A 24,177-nucleotide genomic window follows, 5' to 3' on the forward strand; every position below is an offset into this window, starting at 1 on the left:
CTCACAGGGAGAGGCTGTGAGTAAATGGGCTGTTCCGTGTTTACAACAGTAGAAATAGACCCAGAGATTGGTGTTCAAACTGTGTTTGGAAATCACACAGTGGAAATCAGGCAGCTGTGCTGGGGATCTGCACTAAAAACTGAAAATGTTTGAACTCAATCTGATGAAATATTATTAATTGAATTGTATTGTAAGCTGTTCCTTACCTGCAGAGTCTTTCTGGTAATTCCAGTTTCTTTTTATTTCTTGGTTTATATTTCATGAAATGGACCTGTTTTAACCTGGAAATGAAAATGGCTGTGATAATTTGTAGGCCTCCGTTAGAGTCTCTGCAGGTCTCCCCTCTCCACGCCAACGATGTTGTCCAAGGGAAGGGCATTAGGACCCATACAGCTTGGCACCGGTGTCGTCGCTCAAGGACACACAGGCAGCCTCTGCCAAGGCTCGAACTAGCAACCTTCAGATCACTAGACCAACGCCTTAACCACTTAGCCACGCGCCAACACATGTGATAGTAGAACAGTAATGAAAGCACAACGTTTCCCTGTCAATTATCCTGGAACCGATTTTTCTGTTTTTCCTGGAAATGTGTTCAGTACAGTGTTCCTAACAAGGTTTACATGAATAATCTCAGGAACGATCGGTGTTATGAATGAGGAGCATTTGATGGTTCTGGACCTGTGCTCAATGGTGTTGAGAGGGACGGTGGGGGTGGTGGAGGGATGTAAACCTACCGAATGCTGAAAAGCCTGGATACAGTGGACATGGAGAGGATGTTTCCATTAGACACACAGTCTGTGATCTGAAAACACAGTCTCAGAATAAAGATGCTTCCCCTTAAAACTCAGATGAGAAACATTTTATGGCCAAAAGATGTCTGATCTGTGGAATTTGTTGCCACAGAATTTGTTTGAGGCTGCCATTTGGGTATATTTGTGAAGATTAATATATTGATGATTGCTGAGTAGCTTCAGTGTTACAGGAGGAAGGCAGGAATATGGTGTTGGAATAAAAATCAGCCGTGGTTGAATGATGGGCAGACCAGATGGATCGAATCACCTGATTCTGTTCCTGTGTCATATGTCTTACCATGACTGAATGATGACTCCTTCTTATCCCATATCATTCTGTGACATGTGAGGGACAATAAAAGATTGTTTACTGAGATCATTACATCTGCCTTCAGTGTTTAAATTTCAGTGAGTTTTGTTCTTAGTAACATTACACAGAAATGTTTAGTTCTCCTTTTCATTATTAATGTGCTTCATTGTCTCTCTGTTTAAAGTTCGACCTGTGGTGAGAGATTTATTTGAAGAAAAACCCCAACTGGACGCAAACCACGACTGAAGATGAGGGAACAGCAACAAGTGAACCAGCCCGAGGATTGAGAGCACCGACTGGAGAGAACCCATCTGACTCGGAGATTCCAGTGATTCAGTCAGGAGAAAGTTTGGTGAGTCTCATTTACTCAAACACTGGTCCTTTAGACATTACATACCTGTACAAAGGAAGGGAGGAAATAGTTGGGAGTGAGACTGAATGTGCCCAGCAGAACCAGTTATGCCTCTGCCAGACCCAGTTGCAATCAATCCAGGTCTGGTAATGTGCTTCCAGCAGCCCAGCCCTTTGAAACCACTCCCATTCCCTCACAGTGGTTACTCAGTAAAAGATCTTGCATCCTCTGAAGTAGCTTTTGGTCAGATCTGAGTGGGGAGAGGGAAAGAGAGGGGAGTGTTTTTACTGACTGTCTTTCAAAAACAGTATTTGTTTGAACTTGCTGCAAACTCTCTACCCATACCCTGTACTATCTCAACCAAATTATTGACATAGATTACAAGTAGCAATGGGTGTAACCCCAGGGAACGTCACTAAGCATGGAACTCGAGTCCAAGAAACTGCCTCTCACCATCACCCTCTGCCTCCTACCACCCAGCCATTCCCAGACTCTGGGGCTCTGTAACAAACTCAATGTTAACAGGAAGATTAATCAGTGATTAAGATGATGAGAGAATTGTGGCCTCCTGAAAGGACACGCGAGCTGAGCTGTCTGATTCACTGGACCAGATCCACCCTCGTTGACAACGTAATTTACCCCTTGCCCATCCACCCAGGTCATGTTACTTCCGATCACCCACAGTACCCCAACCACCCTCCGTTCCGCCAGTGGCCCCACACCCTTCTGACCATTCATCCCACACCGACACATAGACAGGCCCCCTTCACCCACGTCCACCCTCCCAGCTTGGGGAACCAGAGCAGACTGATCCCGCGATCCCGACACAGTGCAAAACTAAAACCAGGGATGCAAGACTGGCGAGCCTGGAGCCTCCAGCTGTCCGGCTCGGTCCCGGCCCTTTCCCACTGCAACCGGCCCTCGATTTACACAAACCCGAGATTAACCCCTTCCTCACCCCCACCTGAACAGGGGAAACACCCGCATCAGCTGGGGTTGAGCTGCAGTTGGTCCCCATATGAGTTAAAACTCCCCGCTATCGGATATGGAGACCAGAATCGTACGCGGTAAAACCACATAACAATTACAGCACGGAAACAGGCCATCTCGGCATTCCTAGTGCGTGCCGAACACTTACTCTCACCTAGTCCCACTGACCTGCACTCAGCCCATAATCCTCCATTCCTTTCCTGTCCATATACCTATACAATTTTTTTTAATGAAAAAATTGAACCTGCCTCTACCACTTCCACTGGAGGCTCGTTCCACACAGTTACCACTCTCTGAGTAAAGAAGTTACCCCTCATGTTACCCCTAACCTTTTGCCCCTTAACTCTCAACTCATGTCCTCTTGTTTGAATCTCCCCTACACTCAATGGAAAAAGCCTATCCACATCAACTCTATCAATCCCCGCATAATTTTAAATACTTCTATCAAGTCCCCCCTCAACCTTCTACGCTCCAAAGAATAAAGACCTAACTTGTTCAACCTTTCTCTGTAACTTAGGTGCTGAAACCCAGGTAACATTCTAGTAAATCTCTGTTCTCTGTTGACATCTTACGTATAATTTGGTGACCAGAACTGTATATAATGCTCCAAATCTGGCCTCACCAATGCCTTGTACAATTTTAACATTACATCCTAACTCCTGTACTCAATGCTCAAAGGTCAGCATACCAAAAGCTTTCTTCATCACCACATGAGCTTCCTCCTTCAGGGAAATATGCACCATTATTCCTAGATTTCCTCACACTGTCTACAAGCTTTCTCTATTTGTGAACTAACCTCATCTCTCCTAGTCTCTTCAATCTGATTCCCACCCCCCCAACCATTCTAGTTTAAAGTCTCCCCAGTAGCCTCCACAGATCTCCCCGCCAGGATATTGGTCCCCCTAGCTTTCAAGTGCAACCCGTTCTTTTTGTACAGGTCACACCTGTCCCAAAAGAGGTCCCAATGATCCAAAAACTTGAATCCCTGCCCCCTGCTTCAATCCCTCAGCCACACATTTATCCTCCACCTCATTCCATGACTGCTGTCACTGCCACGTGGCACAGGCAGTAATCCCGAGATTACTACCTTTGCGGACCTTCTTCTCAAATCCCTTCCTAACTCCCTATATTCTCCTTTCAGGACCTCTTCCCTTTTCCTACCTATGTAATTGGTACTTATATCTACCACGACCTCTGGCTCCTCACCATCCCACTTCAGGATATCTTGGACGCGATCAGAAGTATCCCGGACCCGGCACCAGGGAGGCAAACTACCATCCGCGTCTCCTGACTGCATCCACGGAATCGCTTGTCTGACTCCCTAACTGTTGAGTCCCCTATTGCTACTGCCTTCTCTTTCTCTACCCTTCTGAATTACAGGGCCGGACTCTGTGCCAGAGGCACGGCCGCTGTTGCTTCCCCCAGATAGGCTGACCCCCCCCCAACAGTACTCAAACAGGAGTACTTATTGTCAAGGGGTACAGCCACTGGGGTACTCTCTAGTACCTGACTCTTCCCCTTCCCCTCCTAACCGTGACCCATTTGTCTACCTCCCATGGCCCCGGTGTGACCACCTGCCTGTAACTCCTCTCTATCAACTCCTCGCTCTCCCTGACCAGACGAAGGTCATCGAGCTGCAGCTCCAGTTCCCTGGCACAGTCCCTTAGGAACTGCAGCTCGGCTCACCCGGCGCAGATGTTAACGTCCGGGATGCTAGGAAACTCCAGGACCTCCCACATCCGACACCGAGAACAGCAAGCTGCCCTCACACTCATAATTCCCAGCATGGAACCATAATCCCACGGTGGATTTGTTCCGTGACTTGTGAACATACGTGATTAATGACCCTGCAACTGGGGACTGAGTAAATAGTTCATCTAACAATTCAGATCATACACACCAATCTCCTTGCCTTTCTCCCTCACCCCGAGCTACTTACCCCATTTCCCTCTCCACACCCTCCTCACAGTTCCTCTTCCTCATAGGGCCCTCTACTCCAGCCCTCCCTTCCTGCTCCCTCTCTCCCTCACTCTCAACTCTCCCTCACCCCTTCCTTATCATCACCCCTCTCAATCATCCGTGCTTCCTCACCGCCTCTCTCCCTCCCGCTTCTCTCTTCCCTATCCCTCTCAGTTACACTGCTACTTGACCAGCCTCCCACTCTCTTTCACCCCTTTCCTTGCGCTCTCCTTTTTTGTCACTCTCTCTACCCCTCTAGTAATAAATCGTACTCCTCTCTCTTGTTTCTCTTCATCTCCTCACTCTGTCATGCCTCTTTTCATTTCTCTCTCACTCTCTCCCCTTCTATCCATCTCTCCATCTGTTTCTCTTCCATTCCACAATCCCTGTCCCTACCCCTATCACCCGCCATCCCACTCTCAATATCAGTCGCCCTCTGTCTTCCCCTCTCCATCTCCTCCTCTCTCACGCACCTCAATCAAACTTGTCTCTCACTCACTCACCTCCGCCACTCTGTAACCACCTCCATTTCCAGCTCTCAACCTCTCTCTCTCTCTCCCTACATCCCACCCTCTCCCCTCTCTCAAACACTCCCTGCTGTCTCCCGTATCCCACATTGTCTTCCCCTCTTTCTCATCCTCTAAATCTACCACTCACCCCACGCGTTCTCCCTCTTCACTCCCTGTCAGTCCTCCTTCTCCTCCCCCTTTCTCCCGTCACACCCCGCACTCTCCACCCCATCCCATAAAGTGGTATGCAAACGGCTGGGCACCAGTGGTCAAACTTCCTGTTACTGTGAATAGTTAAGTGAGTAGAAGGTGAACTGGTCTCCAAAAGTCAGAAAATTAAAGACAAAACATTCAACATTTTAAGCAAGATGAGTGTATTATTAAAAACACAAAATGCTGGCAGAACTCAGCAGGCCTGACAGCATCTATGGGAGGAGGTAGTGACAACGTTTCGGGCCGAAACCCTTCATCAGGAGTTTAGTGTATTATTTCTGTTTTGTACAATTTTAGAGTGGGAGAAAAAAGGGAAAGGAGCACCATGGAAAAGTTCAGGCACCCCAAGAGATTTGAGCTCTCAGTTAAATTTTACCGAGGTCTCAGATCTGAATTAGCTTGTTAGGGCTATGGCTTGTTTGCAATCATCATTAGGACAGGCCAGGCTGTACAAATTGCAAAGCCTTATAAATACCCTGACTCCTCCAACCTTGTCCCAACAATCAGCAGCCATGGGCTCCTCTAAGCAGCCTCTGAGCACTCTGAACGTTAAAATAAATGATGCCCACAAAGCAGGAGAAGGCTCTAAGAAGATAGCAAAGCATTTTCAGGTAGCCGTTTCCTCAGTACATAATGTAAGTAAGAACTGGCATTTAACAGGAATGGTGGAGGTCAAGTTGATGTCTGGAAGACCAAGAAAACTTTTTGGGAGAACTACTCGTAGGATTGCTAGAAAGGCAAATCAAAACCCCTGTTTGACTGTAAAAAACATTCAGGAAGATTTAGCAGACTCTGGAGTGGTGGTGCACTGTTCTACTGTGCAGTGACACCTGCACAAATATGACCTGCATGGAGAGTCATCAGAAGAAAACCTTTCCTGCATCCTCACCACAAAATTCAGTGTCAGATGTTTTCCTGACATTGAGGGACAGGTTGCTTTCTTGACACCAGACAGATGTGGTTCAGAGCTCAGATAGAGTCAGTAATCAAATGCTTGAGCCTGGTGCGATGAATGCGTGGAGCTGTGGAAATCACGATGCAAGAAGCATAGCAGGAAAGCCAGATGAGCCCAGGGCATGGAATTGTGATATCGTAGGCATTACTGGGAATTGGTTGCACCCAACAGTCTGAGGGATCTAGAGGAACAAATTTTTAGAGAGTTCACAGACTATACCAAGAAACAAAAGTTGATATAGTAAGTGATTTTAACTTTCCATATATTGACTGGGACTCCCATACTGTAAAAGGACTAGATGGGGTAGAGTTTGTCAAATGCTCCTTAATCAGTACATAAAACAACCGGCGTAGAATTGTACAATAAGCTGTTGGGAACTGATCCAGGGCTGGTGACAAAAATTAGTGAATGGGAACACTTTGTGTATAGTGATCATAATGCCATGAAATTCCAAGTAAGTACGGAAAAACAGAGGTCTGGACCTCTCTTGAGATTCTAAATTGGAGCAACATCAATGTTTATGGTATTTGCAAGGATTTGACAAGTGTGGATTGGGACAGGCTGTTTTCTGCAAAGGAGCACTTGGTAAGTGGGGGTTCTTCAGAAGTGAAATTTTGAGGGTGCAGAGTTTGTATGTGCCTACCAAAATAAAAGTTGAAAGGTAACTGGTGCAGGGAACCTTGGTTTTCAAGAGATATCGTGGCCCCAGATATTTTGTTCCTCTAAATTCCTCAGGCTGTTGGGTGCTATCAAGATGCATTAATGACTACAATATCATACTTCCACACCCTGAGCTCATCTGACTTGCTTTAGTTGTCTTCTGTTGGTTTCTTAAAGCTTCCCAATGTTTTTTGCTCTATTATTTGCCCTCTCTTTGGCTTTTATGTTGGCTTTTGCATCTCATTTCAGGCACAGTTGTGTCCTCCTGCCTTTCCAATGCTTCCACTTCTTTGGGATGTGTCTATCACTCAGCTCCCGAGTTGCTCCCAGAAACTCCAGCCATTGCTGCTCCATCGTCATTCCTACCAGATTCCCCTTCCAGTCAGGTTTGGCCAGCTTCTCTGTCACAGAAACATGGAGAAGGTCAGAACAGAAACATGCCCACCCTGGACGATCAGAATGGTAATCTATACGGGAGACAAAATAGATGGGGGAGGTTGTAAATAGTAGTTTTGCATCCATATTGACTCAGGAGATGGACACAGAGTCGATAGAGGTGAGGCAAAGCAGCATCAACTTCAGAGACCCTGGACAGATTAGAGAGGTGGAGGTTTTGCTGCCTTAAGGCAAATTAGCATGGATAAATCCCCAGGACCTGACAAGTTGTTCCCTCGGACCCTGCGGAAGACAAGTGCAGAAATTGTCAGGGTCCAAGCAGAGATATTGAAATAATCCTTAGTGCCAGGTGAGGTACTGGAGGATTGGAGGACAGACAATGTTGTTCCACTGTTCGAGAGGGGCTGTAAGGAGAAACGAGAAAATGTTACGTTATTGAGCTTGACATCAGTTGTGGGAAAGTTATTAGAACATAAGTGCAGAAACTGGATATATAAGTATTTGGGTCGATGTGGACTGATTAAGGATAGACAGCATGGCTTTTTGCATGGTAGGTCATGTCTAACCAGTCTTACAGAGTCTCTCGAGGAAGTTATCAGGGAAGTGGATGAAGGCAAGGCAGTGGATGTTGCCTACATGGACTTTAGCAAGGCACTTGACAAAGTCTCATATGGGAGGTTGGTCAAGAAGGTTCAGTCACTCAGCATTCAAGATGAGACAGTAAATTGGATGAGACACTGTCTTTGGGAGAAGCCAGAGTTTGGTAGCAGATGGTTGCCTCTCTGACCGGAGGCCTGTGTCTAGTGGTTGCCACAGGGATCAGTGCTGGATCTGTTATTGTTTGTCATCTATATCAGTAATCTGGATGATCAGATGGTTTGGGATCAGCAAATTTGTGGATGAAACTGAGACTGGGGATTCAGCGGACTGTGAGAAGACTATCATGGGTTGCAGTGCGATCTGGACCAGGTGGAAATATGGCTTGAGAAATGGAAAATGGAATTCAATGCAGACAAATGCGAGGTGTTGCATGTTGGTAGGACCTACCAGGGTGGGTGTTACGCAGTGACTGGTCAGACATGGAGGAGTGTTGTTGAAGAATGGGATCTGGGAATACAGGTCGAAATTTCACTAAAACTGTTGACACATTTCGATAGGGACGGAAAGAAAGATTTTGGCACATTCGCCTTCATAATCCGAAGTACTGAATTATATGTTATGTTGACTTTGTACAAGACATTGGTGAGGCCTAATTTGGAGTATTGTGTGCAGTTTTGGTCACCAACCTACAGGAAAGATGTAAAGACTTTGAAAGCGTTTGGAGAAAATTCACAAGGATGTTGCCAGGTCTGGAGGACTTGTGTTATAAGGAGAGATTGAACAGGCCAGGACTTTATTCCTTGGAATGTGGAAGATTGAGGGGAGATTCGATGGAGGAATTCTACAATTGTGAGGGTTAGAGATAGGATAAAATCAAGCTGGCTTTCTCCACTGAGGTGGGGTGTGACGATAACCAGAGGCCGTGGGTTAAGGGTGAAAGGTGAAACGTTCAGGGGAACATGAGGGGAAACTTCTGCCAGGTGAGTTTCCAAAGAGATCACCAGCTCGTAACTCAGCACGGATGGAAAGCGTGCAGGGGAGCCGGCTGGATTCGAACTCGGGACCTTTCGTCCCGAAGTCTGGCACTGATGCCACTATGCCACCAGCCAGGTCAGGACATGGCAATGACATGGCATTGAAACTGTGGAACTTTATATTAACATTACATAAAGGGAAACCCCAGCTGCACATCAACAAAGGCTATTTACGTGAGAGGGTTTAGTTACCGTGGGGCCAGACACCCTTTCAGCTCAGTGGGAAGAGGGACTAATTCAAAAGGACAGAGTCAAACAGAGCCAAGTCACAGATTGGAGATGGCATAAGTGCCCCATTCTTATAGAGCATCAGAGAGTTTGAGGGTCGTTCCAGATACCAGCACTGTGCCCAGTTAGAAGGTGATTTCTCTCTCCAACTTGTGTTGAGCTTCACTGTAACAGTGTGATGTCGGATCACACCTTGGCAACTCAAGTGATCTCATCTCAAATGTTGTCCTTCACCGACTGATGGATTTTTAAATCTTTTTGCAGGTTAAAATCGACAAGGAATTTGTCTATGGGAATTCAAACGCAACACACCAGTTGTGCTGTCGCTGTCTAGATGTTTAAGGAGCAAGGGATTCAATCAGCCATCCTTCCTGTTCAGACTGTGCGGAGGGATTCACTCGGTCATCTGACCAACTGACACGTCTGTCATTTTACACGGAGAGACCGTTCTCCTGCTCAGACAGTGGGAATGGATTCACTCGGTAATCTCAACTGAAGGTTCACACTGGGCAAGGCCATTCATCTGTTCTGTGTGTGGGAAGGGATTCAGTTGGTCTTCCCACCTGTGGACACACCAGTCAGTTCACACGGGGCAGAGGCTGGTCATCTGCTGAATTTGTGGGGAAGGATTCACTCGGTTATCTGATCTAATGGCTCACCAGCGCGTTCACACTGGGGAGAGGCCGTTCACCTGCTCAGACTGTGGGAAGAGATTCACTCGATCATCTGACCTGCTGGCGCACCGACGTGTTCACACTGGAGAGAGGCCATTCACCTGCTCAGACTGTGGGAAGGGATGCAGTCAGTTATCTGCACTGAAGGTACATCAGCGAGTTCACACTGGAGAGAGGCCGTTCACCTGCTCAGACTGTGGGATGGGATTTACCCAGTCATCTCACCTACTGAGACACCAGCGAGTTCACACTGGGAAGAGGCCATTCACCTGCTCAGATTGTGGGAAGAGATTTACTCAGTTATACAACCTACAGAGTCACCAGCGAGTTCACACTGGAGAGAGGCCATTCATCTGCTGAGAATGTGGGATGGGATTTGCTCAGTCATCTCACCTCCTCAGACACCAGTCAGTTCACACTGGGGAGTGGCCATTGAACTGCTCAGATTGTGGGAAGGGATTCCCTCGGTTATCCCAACTACTGGGACACCAGAAAGTTCACACTGGGGACAGGCCTTTCACCTGCTCAGAATGTGGGAAGGGATTCAGTAATTCATCCCACCTACAGAGACATCTGCGAGTTCACACTGGGGAGAAGCCATTCACCTGCTCGAACTGTGGGAAGGGATTCATTCAATTATCTGATCTACAAAATCACCAGCGAGTTCACACTGGGGAGAGGCCATTCACCTGCTCAAACTGTGGGAAGGGATTCACTCAGTCATCTACCCTACACAGTCACCAACGAATTCACACTGGGGAGAAGCCATTCACCTGTTCAGAATGTGGGAGGGGATTCACACATTTATCCACCCTACGCAGTCACCAACGAGTTCACACTGGGGAGAGGCCATTCTCTTGCTCAGACTGTGAGAAGGGATTCACACAGTTATCAAGCCTACACAGTCACCAACGAATTCACACTGGGGAGAAGCCGTTCACCTGCTCAGACTGTGGGAAGGGATTCACGCTGTCATCTAATCTACTGAGACACCAGCGAGTTCACACTGGGTAGAGGCTGATCACCTGCTCAGTCTTTGGTCAGAGATTTTCTCGGCCATCTCCACCAAATGTGCATGATTGTCAAGTCAAACTTGAGTTTCAGGAAGGTATCAAGGAAGAGCAAGAATTCACTGGCAGAGAGGACGGAACCTACTGCCTGAGGGCGGTTTCTGCCCAGAACATTTGGGCGGACCCCGCAGCGTCACAGTGGCAGTCCGAGAGCAGCGTCACAACCCGCGGTAAGATGCCGAACTTTAAATAATTGTTGAGACTGTTTCAGGGAAAGGAGCACTGCTGTCACTGCGTTTGGGTGAACTCCGCCACCGGGATCATCGCATGCAGGGACTTCTTGAAACCGGTGCGAGGCTTAAGAAGAGCTTGCGAACCTTTGAGAGAGTTCACCCAGTTTGGAACCATAACGGTCCAGTAGAGAAACAGAGGTGCAGGTCCGAAATCGTCTCCAAAGTCTGAGAGGCAGCCAGTTTTTCACCTAATCCTAATGCTAATGCTACTGCTACTGCCTTATGACTATCCTTGACTAGACTAATGACTGACTTACCGCTGATTATTTATGACTACTGACTAATAATTACCAACTGCCACACTTGCGAAAATAAAAATAAAAAAGGAAGAAGAAAGAAAGTTGTTTGGTCATTGAGTGGAATCCGGTTAAAACCTTCAGGTAGGCGTATTCTGTCCCTTTCAAGTGGGGAAGCTGCACATGGGAGCAAGAACTCCGACTTGACAGTGAAAATACTGCTTGACAACACTGTTTGACCAGGAAAAAGAAATCTGGGAGCTTTGAGCTGGAACAGCAAGAGCAATAACCTGGAGTCCTGAAATAGGAAGGAAATCAAGTTCAGATAAAACAACATCAAAGCATCACTAAAAAGTTGTACTCTCCCCTGCAGAGGGAATCAAACATGTCTGATCAAGCTATTGGGAAATCAGTTGAGCAACTCAAGCAAGAGAGAATGACAGCAAAAAGATTGTTTTCTCATTTGGCCAACAGTATTACCAGGACCTATGAAGACATGTCTGAAGAGGAGCTCAGAGTGAGTTTCAATAAACTCACAATAGAAGCCGAGAAAGTCATGGAAGCCAATGACGATGCGGAGGCCGGACTCACTGCAGAACGGGAGGTGGAGCTGAACACAGAGAAAGTAGCTGTGTTAACTGAACAGCAAAAAGCTGACCTGGCAAAGACGGCAAATGAGTGTGAGTTGAAACTGAGGGAAATCAGAAGGTTGATCCTGGAGACTCTTTGGACCAACTTTGGAAATGTTGAGTTGCTCACAGCACTACAAGCAGCAGAGAATGAATGTGAAGACGTCACTGCTGTACAACCTGATGGCCACCAGGAGGCGTATGGCTTCATGCTTAACCATCTGCAAGGACTGGTAAAGACAGCGAAGGAGGTGGGAACGATGGAACCGGCCGGGGGATCGGAAGCACCTTCAGAGTCGCCTAAAGGGGCTCGAACTCCAAATCCCCAAGCTGGTTTCCAAGAAGGCCCACTTCATACAGGCAAGGAGAAAGGAGGATGCTGAAAGACTAACACTGATGGCATTGGGCTTTTCCTCCAATTTTCCCACGCCAGCCATCAGACTGAAAGCGACGGCCCTTCCCAAGTTTACTGGCAGTAGACGTGATTTTCACAGGTGGAGAAAGGACTGGGAAGCACTCCAGAGGCAGCGAGAGCCGACCGGTTCAAGAGAGGTGAAAAAGATTCAACTGCTGGACAGTCTTGACGACAAAGTCAGAAGAGACCTTCGCCTCAAAACTTATAAAACTGCAGAAGTCATCTTCTGTGTTCTAGAAAACCGCTATGGAAATGGATTGTGGAAATCGGAAGTGGGATAGTATTGTTACAGAATGCGAGCTAAAATGCGGGGGTTGTGGCTGCGGAAACTGCCAGCCAGGCGGCAAAGGAATGACTCTTGCTGAAGAGAGGGAACTTGTATACAAATTCATATACAAAAAAAAAATCAAAGCAATAGTGATAAGGGAGAAAGAAAGGCATGAATATTGACTTCTCTAACTTCCGTTAATGCCCCTCCTCCCCTTCTTACCCCATCCCTGACATGCTTAGTTGCCCATCACTCCACTTGTTCTCCATCTCCCTCTCGTGCTCCCCTCCACCTTTCTTTCTCCCTAGGCCTCCTGTCCCATGATCCTTTCCCTTCTCCAGCTCTGTATCACTTTTGCCAATCACCTTTCCAGCTTTCAGCTTCACTCCACCCGCTCCGGTCCTCTCCTATCATTTCGCATTTCCCCCTCCCCCACCTACTTTCAAATCTCTTAGTATCTTTCCTTTCTGTTAGTTCTGACGAATGGTCTCGGCCAGAGACGTTGAAAGTGCTTCTCCCTATAGATGCTGCCTGGCCTGCTGTGTTCCACCAGCATTGTGTGTGTGTTGTCTGAATTTCCAGCATCTGCAGATTTCCTCGTGTTTGCACAATATACGAAGGATACTTCACATTATGGATCATATATACAAAAAAATAAAATCAAAGCAATAGTGATAAGCGTGGACGCTGAAAAGGCATTTGATTCGGTTAATTATAATTTTCTTTACAGAGTTTTTCATAGATTTGGTTTCCATAACAATTATTAAAACTATACAGGCACTATATGACAACCCTACCGCTGGATTAAAATCAATGGATATTTAATCAAATAGTCTTACCCTAGAAAGGGGCACAAGACAGGGTTTTGCATGGTCAGCACTACTCTTCGCATTATATCTGGAACCATTCGCTCAATACATGAGACAAAGTGGGGAATTACTAGTAAAGGGGCAGAGCATAAATTGGCTTGTTACGTGGATGACATTTTGATCTATCTAGGGCAACCAACATACTCTTTACCTGAATTGATGCAATCCTTTGAACAATATGGTCAATTATCAGGATACATTATCAACAAAGATAAAACCCAATTACTTTCATATTACTACAGCCCAGCAAGAGAAATTGAAAGTAGATAACCCCGGGCATGGCAAACAGAGTCTTTCAAATATTTGGGCATCATTATGCTAAAAGATTAGCCAACATTATCAGAATGTAATTATCAGCCTTTATATAAAAAGAACATTAAGGAATATATAGCAAGATGGAACCTGATTCCTTTCTTTTAGTTTCAGTTCAAGGAGTGAGTCTATTATAATGAATACACTGCTCAGACTGTTATTGCTCTTTCAGCCCCTACCAATAGAGATTAATCAAAATCAATTCAATGAATGGAACAAGATGTTATCAAGGTATATTTGGCAAGGTAAAAGGCCTAGAGTTCATCTCAAAACTTTGCAATTAGCAAAGGAAAAGGGTGAATGCGGCCTAACTTCTCTTCGAGGTTATTATTTTGCAGCACAGTTGAGAGCTGTGATATGCTGGAGCAACCCATCGTATGACGCACAAAGGAAAAACATTGAGGAGCGGGTACTTCCCATCCCCATACAAGCAGTTTTGGCTGATAATAACTTGCAAAGGTACATAAATACTATTGATAATCCATGGGTGAAATTGACTCTTAATATGGAAAACTATTATAAAAGAATATAATCTCGAGGGAGATACTGCAATTCTTCAATGGTGTGCATATAACTCAGATTTTACACCAAATAAATTGGATGCTAGATTTAAGGACTGGACAGCTAAAGGAATAACAGTTCTTTGCAACATAATGAAAGAAGGAATACTGTTCAGCTTTGAAATGCTGAAAGAGAAACATTTAGAAAAACAAGATTTTTATCAGTATTTATAGATGCGACAGTATGTCAATAGGATGCTTAAAATTGTATCCAAGGCAAGCACATGCATGATAGAGCTATTTAGAAAAGCATATAATTCAGATAATGGTAGTAGAATTATTACAAGCATGCATAAGAGTTTGTCAAATCTTAAAACATATTTGACTTCAAACATTAAAACAAAATGGGAGAAGGAAGGAGGGATAATTATATCTGAGGAAGAATGGACAATAATATGGAGGTATCAATGGAAGTGTACCAGTTCTCAGAAATGGAGGGAGTTCGGATGGAAAAACTTGATAAGATATTTCATTACACCCTCCCAGAAATCCCATTATGATAGTAACCTCGCTGTTTGCTGGAGAAACTGTGGAAATTGAAATGCAAATCATTATTATATTTTTTGTGACTGCCCTGTTATCAAAGGCAATTGGAGGGGGATACACAATGCCCTACATGGCATCGTTAGATGTGAAATACCCTTGGGGAGTAAGACCATATATTTTGGATGTATACCTCAAGAATGGTTGAAAAAAGATAAATATTTAATGAATATATTGTTGGCAGCTGGTAAAAAGACTGTTACTAGGAAATGGTTATCACAGGAGAGCCCAACTTTAAATGCATGGATGGAAATTACAATGGACAAGATGGAGAAGATAATCATAATCTGGAACAAATTGATTCATACTGGGAAAAATGGTTTAACTACATAATCCCTCTAGGCCTGCTTTTATTCTCACAAATCAATGAATATGTTGTAAAAAAAAGATCACTCCCTACTTGTACATAGTTTTTTTTTCCTTTTGCTTGTTTTTTCTTTCACACTTATAGAAGTGTATACCTCAGATAAATTCTATGTGGGGATTTGTGGCATATATGATTATATATATGTTTACAATGTCTGAAATACATCTTCTGGAAATGTTTGTTTTATGATGAACTTCAATAAAAAAAAACAAGAAAAAACAGTCAGATAAAACTTTTAAGTATATATTTTCATCAAAAATGAACAGGATTCAGCACTCCATGTGTGTATTTGCAATCGTGATAAGAAATACAGACCAGAAAACCTAAATGATAGGCCAACTCAGAACAATCAATCATCACTCCGGAAGAAAACTTTAACCAGTGAAATGAGTATGACCCTCCATGCGAGACATCCCAACAATCTGAGTAGACTAGATGGTGACAAGGAAGCCTTGAGCACCGGAGTGAGAGTTCAAGAACTCCCCCTAAAAAAACAAAGGAGTTCCTTGCAGAAATACAGGACAAGTTGTTTGACAAAAGGGGGGAAACATCAAAAATACATGAAATATTAACAAATGAGGAAGTTAGTGCAGAAAATGCCAGAGAAATCAGACACAATCCAACACATTCCAGGATCCTGCAGCAGATTTACTCAATCTGATTACTTACAAAGTTACAAAGAAATGGCAAATATCATTCACTAAAATCTTGCTTTAAAATACAAACTCATGAATGCCCTCCATCACTTCATAAAGGTACAATAAATTCAAGCCCAATACAGTTTTAGTGTCAAAATCTTGCAAATTAGATGATAATCAATACATTATTTCAGATAGGACAATCCATAAGAACCATCCAGATATAATATTACAGGATAAACAAACAGGAACAACTCCCCCAACAGATAAAACCATTCCCAACACACACGTGTTCCTCAACCAGTGGAGCACCGCACCCCAGGTATTGTTTGTGTCATCAGACAACCAAATTATTTTCTCTGTCAATCAGCTTCCAAATGTTGCTACTCTGTCATTCATTGCCTCATTCTGCTGCTGATCCCCTTCTCATCATATGTTCTTACCTCAAATATTATCCAGACCCCCAAACTCTGCCCTGTGCAGACTCGCCTCTGGTTTCTGACCCTGCTTCATTGAGCATTCAACTAATCGTTTCCCATTCTGCTTTCAGTTTTTAGAGAACAGTGGTGTTCTCTAACAACACTTTAGAAGCAGGGAAAGTGACCCATAATGTGGAAATGAGTCGTGATTAGGAGTTCAACTCGCAATGTCATTCTTCCTCATCCAGAGATTAGAGGGGTGAAGAACATCTCAGACAGAACTGCAGTCAGCTCGACTTCTTCAGTCAGTAGAAAATTCAAGGGAAACCTCTTCACCCACAGAGTGGTGACTGTTCGGAACCCATCACCACAGGGAGGGTGAGAGGGTGAAAACGGGAGGATTTAAAAGGACTGTTGTGGAACAGAATCACTGGGTACAGCTGGCCTGAGTTGACTCTACTGTACACCAGGTGTGTTGTAAATTCACCAAGACAGAGTTTAAAATAGAACTGATTTATTTGTCTCAGGTCCAGAATATTAAACTCCAGTCCCATTAAAGGTGAATGTGCAGCAGAAGAAACTCCTCCCATGCCCAGTGACCTGGGTGCAGAACTGGGTGTGGTGAGCAGCAGCAATAATTGCAGAGTTCAGCACCGACAGTCACTCTCAAAATTGCATTCAGCAACGGTGATAGACAAATATCCAGCCTGCAGTTTATTGAAACTTCCTCCCCAGTGTGAAACCGGTAGTGTGTCAAAAGTGTAACAATGTTTAGGTTATGACCAGAGATGACAGGGTTTTGGAGTGCGAGGCTATCCAATGACAGAAATGTTCTTTCTTGTGAGTTTGGAAGAGAGATTTTGTGCTCTTTTGCTGGGGAGAGATGAGAAGACGTGAATGGAGAGACTGGGCCCTTTTTCTTTTTTTTTGTTTTCTTTACTAACCCTATAGTCAAAGTAAGAATTATAAAGCTCAATCATTTAATCACATATTGTGTACTGTTTTGTATTTCAGGGTACTGATTTACTACAGGGGACACAACACACAGCATCCACCAAAAGGAGATTTCTTAAGTTTGGCCGGGCTGCGGGTCTATGACCCCCCATATTAAGCTGAGGGCCAAAGCGAGAGTTACATATGGTTAGATTAAAGAACACTGGGGCTGTCTACAAGACGGGTCAGAGCCGTCTCTATTTCCTGAGGAGACTGAGGTCCTTTAACATCTGCCGGACGAGGCTGATGATGTGGTGGCCAGTGCTATCATGTTTGCTGTTGTGTGCTGGGGCAGCAGGCTGAGGGTAGCAGACACCAACTGAAACAACAAACTCATTCGTAAGGCCAGTGATGTTGTGGAGGTGGAACTGGACTCTCTGACGGTGGTGTCTGAAAAGAGGATGCTGTCCAGGTTGCATGCCATCTTGGACAATGTCTCCCATCCACTCCATAAAGTACTGGTTAGGCATAGGAGTACATTCAGCCAGAGATTCATTCCACACAGATGTAACACCGAGCGTCATAGGAAGTCATCAAACTTTTCAACTCCTCCCTCAGAGTTTCAGACATCCTGAGCCAATAGGCTGGTCCTGCGCTGGTTTCCACTTACCCCTAGACATTGATAGAGCTTGTTTCTTATTATTGATTATTATTCCTACACTTCTATGTTTATTGTTGCTAACTTGTTTTATATGTGTATTTGTATTATTGATACTGTTTTGCTTATTTTACTAATAAACACCTTTAGCTAACGTGATAGATTTCCCTTATCTGATCTGGTTGTGTGAGAAACCAGAAAGACAGGCAGCAGAAATGGATGTTGACGAGTTTCTGTTAAGTCCAGACTTTGTGGCTTTAAAGAAGGCTAAAAAGTCTGAGTTTTGGGAAATGGTGGAGTCCTTGGAATTCAAGGAGGTTAAGAAAGGGACGACAATGGCAGAGATACAACGTAAGATAGCTGAACATTATCTCATGATGCAGATATTCAAGGAAGAGTTGTTAGAACACTTTCCTGTCGGGAAAAAAGTGGCTGTGATCCAGAAGTGGCCTAGAGATAAGTGGGTGGTGTTGTTACAAAGTGTACTTAAAAGGAAGGCTCAACGTGCATATGCAGCATTGTCTGTGGAGGCTGCAGAGGATTATGAGGAAGCAAAACTGGCTATCCTTCGGGCCTATGAGCTGGTACCTGAAGCCTATAGACAAGAGTTCAGGGACTTAAGGAAGCAGTGGAATCAGACGTTCACAGAGGTTACATACGACAAGTGTGTGTACTTTGACCGCTGGTGCGCTGCAGAAGGGGTTGAGGAGGATTTCTACCGCCTACGAAAGATGATCCTGATTGAAGAATTAAAAGATTGTGTTCCGGATAATGTCCGGAGATACCTGAACGAGAAGAAGAATAAGTCCATATCAGAATCTGCCAAGCTAGCAGATGAATATGCCTTAACCCATCAAATGAAATTTTCCCCAAATAAGTGCTACCACAGGAGTAGTAGGGGTGGTAGAGAAAGCCTACCGGCTAAGTCTGAGACTAAGCCGGGGTCTACCGGAAAAGACAAGGAGGAAAAGCTGTCTGGCAGGTCTCCTAGCGGTGTGTGTTATAACAGTGGGAAATCTGGCCACGTAGCATCTAAGTGCTTTGCTCCAAAGGAGGAGACGGGGAAAGGAAAGGCGACCGCGCCAACGGGCTGTGTTAAGCCGGTTGAAATGCTGTTAAAAGAGGAGCTAAACTGAGTTCAGGAGGGATGTGAGAAATCCCTTTCAACCGGGTTGGTATCTGTGAGGGAGGGGTGACCCCCAGTGCCAGTAAGAATCTGGAGAGACACTGGGGCTTTTTAGTCCTTAATCCTAAGCAGAGCATTGGAATTCAATAGTGAGGCAGATACTGGTGACGTGAACGTGATAGAAGGGGTTGGAAAAGGAACTGAGGCCATACCGTTACATAAAGTATTTCTGAAGAGTGACCTGGTATCTGGACCAGGCATGACAGGGGTACGGGCTGCACTCCCGATACCCCATGTAGATGTCTTACTCGGGAATGACCTGGCCGGGGGGGATGTGTTCTCTGCAGTTCAGCTCACGAGTAAGCCTGCCAGGACTGAGCCCCCGCCCATAGTTCCTGAATTTAATCCCGCAGGTGCAGTCACCAGAAGAATGTCGAGGAAAGCTGTTAAGACAACCCCTGATTTAGCCGAGTCCAACCTTGATTTAGCAGAGACGTTTTTACCAGCCCCGTACCAGGAGAGGTTGGAGGGTGGTAAAACGGAGAATAGTGGGGCTAAGAAAAGTAAGGGAGACAAAGCAGAGTCAGTGTTGTCAAGGAACAGAATCTTGAAATTGGCCCGTAAGATACCCCTGGGTGGACATTTTGGAGTGAGCAAGGAATTTATGGAGGCACAGAGCCAAGATGAGGAACAGATGTGGCAGTTAGAAGGTCCAGGGTTGGACACGGATGATGTATCTGGATTGACAGAGCTGGTTGTAGTTGAAGAATTTAAGTGTGTTCCCAATAATGCAAAGGCTTTCTGAGATAATAAGGATGCCGCTACCTTGCGGGAGTCTGCTGGGTTAGCAGACGAGGTTGTTTTAACCTGCAAGGTTGAGTTTACTCCAGATGGGTGTTGCCCAGAGAGTAACTGTGAGGATCAGGGGAACTTGGAATTTGAAACTGGGACTGGTATTGAAAGCCAAGAAGAGGCAGTTGTCCCATTGGCCTGTGTTCAGGTTACTGAACCTTGTGTGGAGACTCAGGAAAGGTCTGAAATGTCTGATTTGGTTAAAAAGGAATGCAATCCTTTTGGGTCAGATGCACTTGGTTCAGTGAAGAAAGGGTTAACCTTGGCACCAGTAGAGAGTGAGGATTCTCAGTCATGTGTATTAAAAGTCAGTGATGAGATAAAAGCTGGTGAGATGGATGTTATTGAAGATACTGAGCGAAAAAGTGTTACTCGACTTTTGAATAAAGTAAATGTAAAGTCGGGTTTGGTTCCAGGACTGTTGTGCAAAGGGAAGGGACCGTTAACTAAACAATGGTTTGTTAACAAGATGTTTGTTTTGAAATTTAAGGATAAACAACTTGGTGATGTTGCTCAAGTATGTGATTTGGAGAGGCAGAACTTAAAGTGTTGTTTTGGCCCAGAGAGACCATCTGCTAGTGTCATCAAGGAAACTAATCAAATTAAAGATCCTGAAGATAAAATTAATGACCTGCTTAAAATTAATGAGTGGTGTGGAAGTACAGAAAATGGGCTTAGTTTAGAAAACATCGGTGATAAGCTTTGTTTTTCTGGACGAAGCTTGTGAAAGTTAAAGATGATATCATAGTAGGTTGACTGAAGGTTAGGTTTAGAAGTAAAATAGAGATTACTATTTGCACAATCTTCTGTAATGTACTACATTATAATCACACATGTAGTGGTTCACTCTTTGTGATATACACCTAAGCTAAGAACTAACTCCACTGTAGAAAAAGAATTACTGTCACTTACCCTGGCATTACAGCATTTTGAGGTCTACATTTGACCAGCATAGAAACCAGTGATAGTTTATACTGATCACAACCCCTTGGTATTTTTGACAAACATGAAGAATAAAAATAGATGGTTATTAAGTTGGAGTCTGTTGTTACAAGAATTTGATATTAAAATACAAAATGTAAAGGGAAATGACAATGTAATTGCTGATTGTTTATCCAGGTGTTAATTTGAAAGTATACCTGTGTTATCCTTGTAGTTAAAGACCACTTCTGTATTAGATTAGACTCTGTAATGTGCTTTACTAGTGAATTTTCAACCCGGTGAAGATTCTTTGAAGGGTGGGGGTGTTATGTGTGCTGAACAGACCTGATGGAAATGGGGTCCAGAGCTGACCCTTCCCCCCCCCCCCCTTTGAGGACTATGCAGCTAATGAGAGCGAGAGAGAGATGAAGAACAGAGCTAGAGATATCTGCTACAGATAAGAGAGAGACGACTGATTTATGTATTACGGCTGCTTCACTGATGGACATGTAAACGAAACCTTTTGCTGCAGGGACACTTCTTTGCTCGTTAACATTCCTGAAGAGACAGCAGGAGTGGCCTAGTTTGATGGACATAGACATATTGAGTTGATGGATGGCTGATACCCCGTCAGTGGGGATAAAAGACGGGTCTGGGGAGACACTCCTCAGACACACCAGTGGACACTGACCGAGTGTTGTGCACCCACAGGGTGGGGGCTTAGAGGACCGAATCAGAAGATCGGTCACAAGGGCTCACAGTGTGACGGCAGGGCTGGTGGGGACTTGTGTGTGTGTCCAGTCATGCCAGGGTGATGAGTCCACCACTGAAGAACAGTCTAGCTGAGAGCGGAGGGGTCATAACCGAATGCCACAATGGTACAACGGAATAAGAAGACAACAGAAGGTTTGCCTGCTGCAGCTGCCCAATCTCTTGGTCGCTTTCTCCCCCCCTCTCTCTCTCTCCAATTGCAGCACAGCAACAGCTACCTCAGCATGGACGAACTGAACTGAACTTTATATTCTCTTATGACTATTCATTTACCCCTAGATATTGATAGAGCTTGTTTATTATTGCTAACCTGTTTTATATGTATATTTGCATTATTGATACTCTTTGGCTTATTTTACTAATAAACACCTTTAGTTAAAGTACCACCAGACACCAACGTATCCGTCCATTTCTGCTGGTCTGTTAACCCAGTTACTGGGTACGTAACAGCATACTTTACTTAGTATTATTTAATTATTTATGGTTTCATATTGCTATATTTCCTGCTTTTGGTTGGTGCGACTGTCACGAAACCCAATTTCCCTCAGGAACAATAAAGTATGTCTGTGTCTGATCACTGAGTTAATTGCTTACCACATTCACAGCAGGTGAATGGACACTCCCCGGTAAGAACTCAATGATGCCTACTTGGTCGATTTGGCTGAGAAAATCTTTTCCCGAAGTCTGAGCAGGTGATCAGCCTCTACCCAGTGTGAACTCGCTGATGTACCTTCAGCTTAGATGACCGAGTGAATCCCTTCCCACAGTCTGAGCAGGTGAATGGCCGCTCCCCGGTGTGAACTCGTTGGTGTGCCAGTAGGTCGGATGACCGAGTGAATCCCTTCCCACAGACTGAGCAGGTGAATGGCCTCTCTACAGTGTGAACTCTCTGATGTACCTTCAGTTGAGATGATTCAGTGAATCCCTTCCCACAGTCTGAGCAGGTGAACAGCCACTCACCAGTGTGAACTGACTGGTGTCTCAGTAACTGAGATGACCGGGTGAATCCCTTCCCACAGACTGAGCAAGTGTACAGCCTCTCCCCAGTGTGAACTGACTGGTGTACCTTCAGCTGGGATGAGCAAATGAATCCCTTCCCACAGTCCGAGCAGATGAACGGCCTCTCTCCAGTGTGAACTCTCTGATGTACCTTCATTTGGGATGACCAAGTGAATCTCTTCCCACATTCTGAGCAGGTGAACGGCCTCTCCCCGGTGTGAACTCGCTGATGCACCTTCAGTTGGGATGAGCAGGTGAATCCCTTCCCACAGTCTGAACAGGTGAACGGCCTCTCCCCGGTGTGAATTTGCTGGTGTGCCATTAGGTTAGATGACCGAGTGAATCCCTTCCCACAGTCTGAGCAAGTGAATGGCCTCTCCCCGGTGTGAACTCGCTGATGTACCTTCAGTTGGGATGACCGAGTGAATCTCTTCCCACAGTTCGAGCAGGTGAACGGCCGCTCCCCAGTGTGAACTCGTCGGTGTGCCATTAGGGTGGACGACTGAGTGAATCCCTTCCCACAGTCTGAGCAGGTGAATGGCCTTTCGCCAGTGTGAACTGACTGGTGTGTGAGTAGGTCGGATGACTGAGTGAATCCCTTCCCACAGTCTGAGCAAGTGAATGGTCTCTCTCCAGTGTAAACTCTCTGATGTGCCTTCAGTTGGGATGACCGAGTGAATCTCTTCCCACAGTCTGAGCAGGTGAATGGCCGCTCTCTGGTGTGAACTCGCTGGTGAGCCATTAGGTTAGATGACAAAATGAATCTTTCCCCACAAATTCAGCAGATGAAGAGCTTCTGCCCAGTGTGATCTGACTAGTGTGTCCACAGGTGGGAAGACGACTGAATCCTTTCTCACAAACAGAACAGGTGAATGGCCTTGTCCCAGTGTGAACTTGCTGATGTACCTTCAATTGAAATGACCGAGTAAATCCCTCGCCACAGTCTGAGCAGGAAGGATAATCGAGTGAATCCCTTGCTCCACTTCTTAAATATCAAAAGAGACAGCAAAACATGTGTGTTGTGTTAGACATTCCCATAGACAAATTCCTTGTCATTTTTAACCTGTGAAAAGATTTACAAAATCCATCAATTGGTGTAGAACAACATTTCAGCTGAGATCACTTGAGTTGTCAAGGTGTGTTCTGACATCACACTGTTACAGTGAAGTTTAACCCAATTTGGAGAGAGAAATCACCTTCTAACTGGGCACAGTGCTGGTATCTGGAATGACCATTAAACTCTCTGACGCTCTTCTTGTCTCTATAAGAATGGGTCATCTCTGCCATCTCCAATCTGTGACCTGCCTCAGTTTGACTCTCTCGATTGGTATTATTCCCTGTTCCCACTGAGCTGCATGGGTTCCTCCCCCACAGTAACTGAAACACTCTCACACAAATAGCCGGCAGTGCATTCCACGCACCCACCACTCTCTGTGTAAAAAAACTTACCCCTGACATCCCCTCGGTATATATTTCCAAGCACCTTAAAACTATGTCCCCTCGTGTTAGTGATTTCAGCCCTGGGAATAAACCTGTGGATATCCACATGATCAATACCCCTCATCAGCTTATACACCTAAAAATGCTCTAAACATAAAAAATTAAATTATACATTGCTTTGAGTATTTGTCAGAAGTATACAACATTATGAGGGTAAAGATAGGGTAAATGGAAGGAGGATTTTCCA

General features: G+C 45.0%; 2 pseudogenes; one reads left to right on the forward strand and one right to left on the reverse strand.

The window, feature by feature from the left end:
* The first annotated feature begins 8,831 nt into the window (after positions 1-8,831).
* Positions 8,832-21,109, forward strand: LOC132390179 (gastrula zinc finger protein XlCGF8.2DB-like; annotated as a pseudogene).
* The window catches only part of LOC132390180 (zinc finger protein 850-like), a 104,747-nt pseudogene continuing 95,964 nt past the window's right edge, over positions 15,395-24,177 (reverse strand).

Source organism: Hypanus sabinus, unplaced genomic scaffold (assembly GCF_030144855.1).
Source record: "Hypanus sabinus isolate sHypSab1 unplaced genomic scaffold, sHypSab1.hap1 scaffold_80, whole genome shotgun sequence".
Taxonomy (NCBI): Eukaryota; Metazoa; Chordata; class Chondrichthyes; order Myliobatiformes; family Dasyatidae; genus Hypanus; species Hypanus sabinus.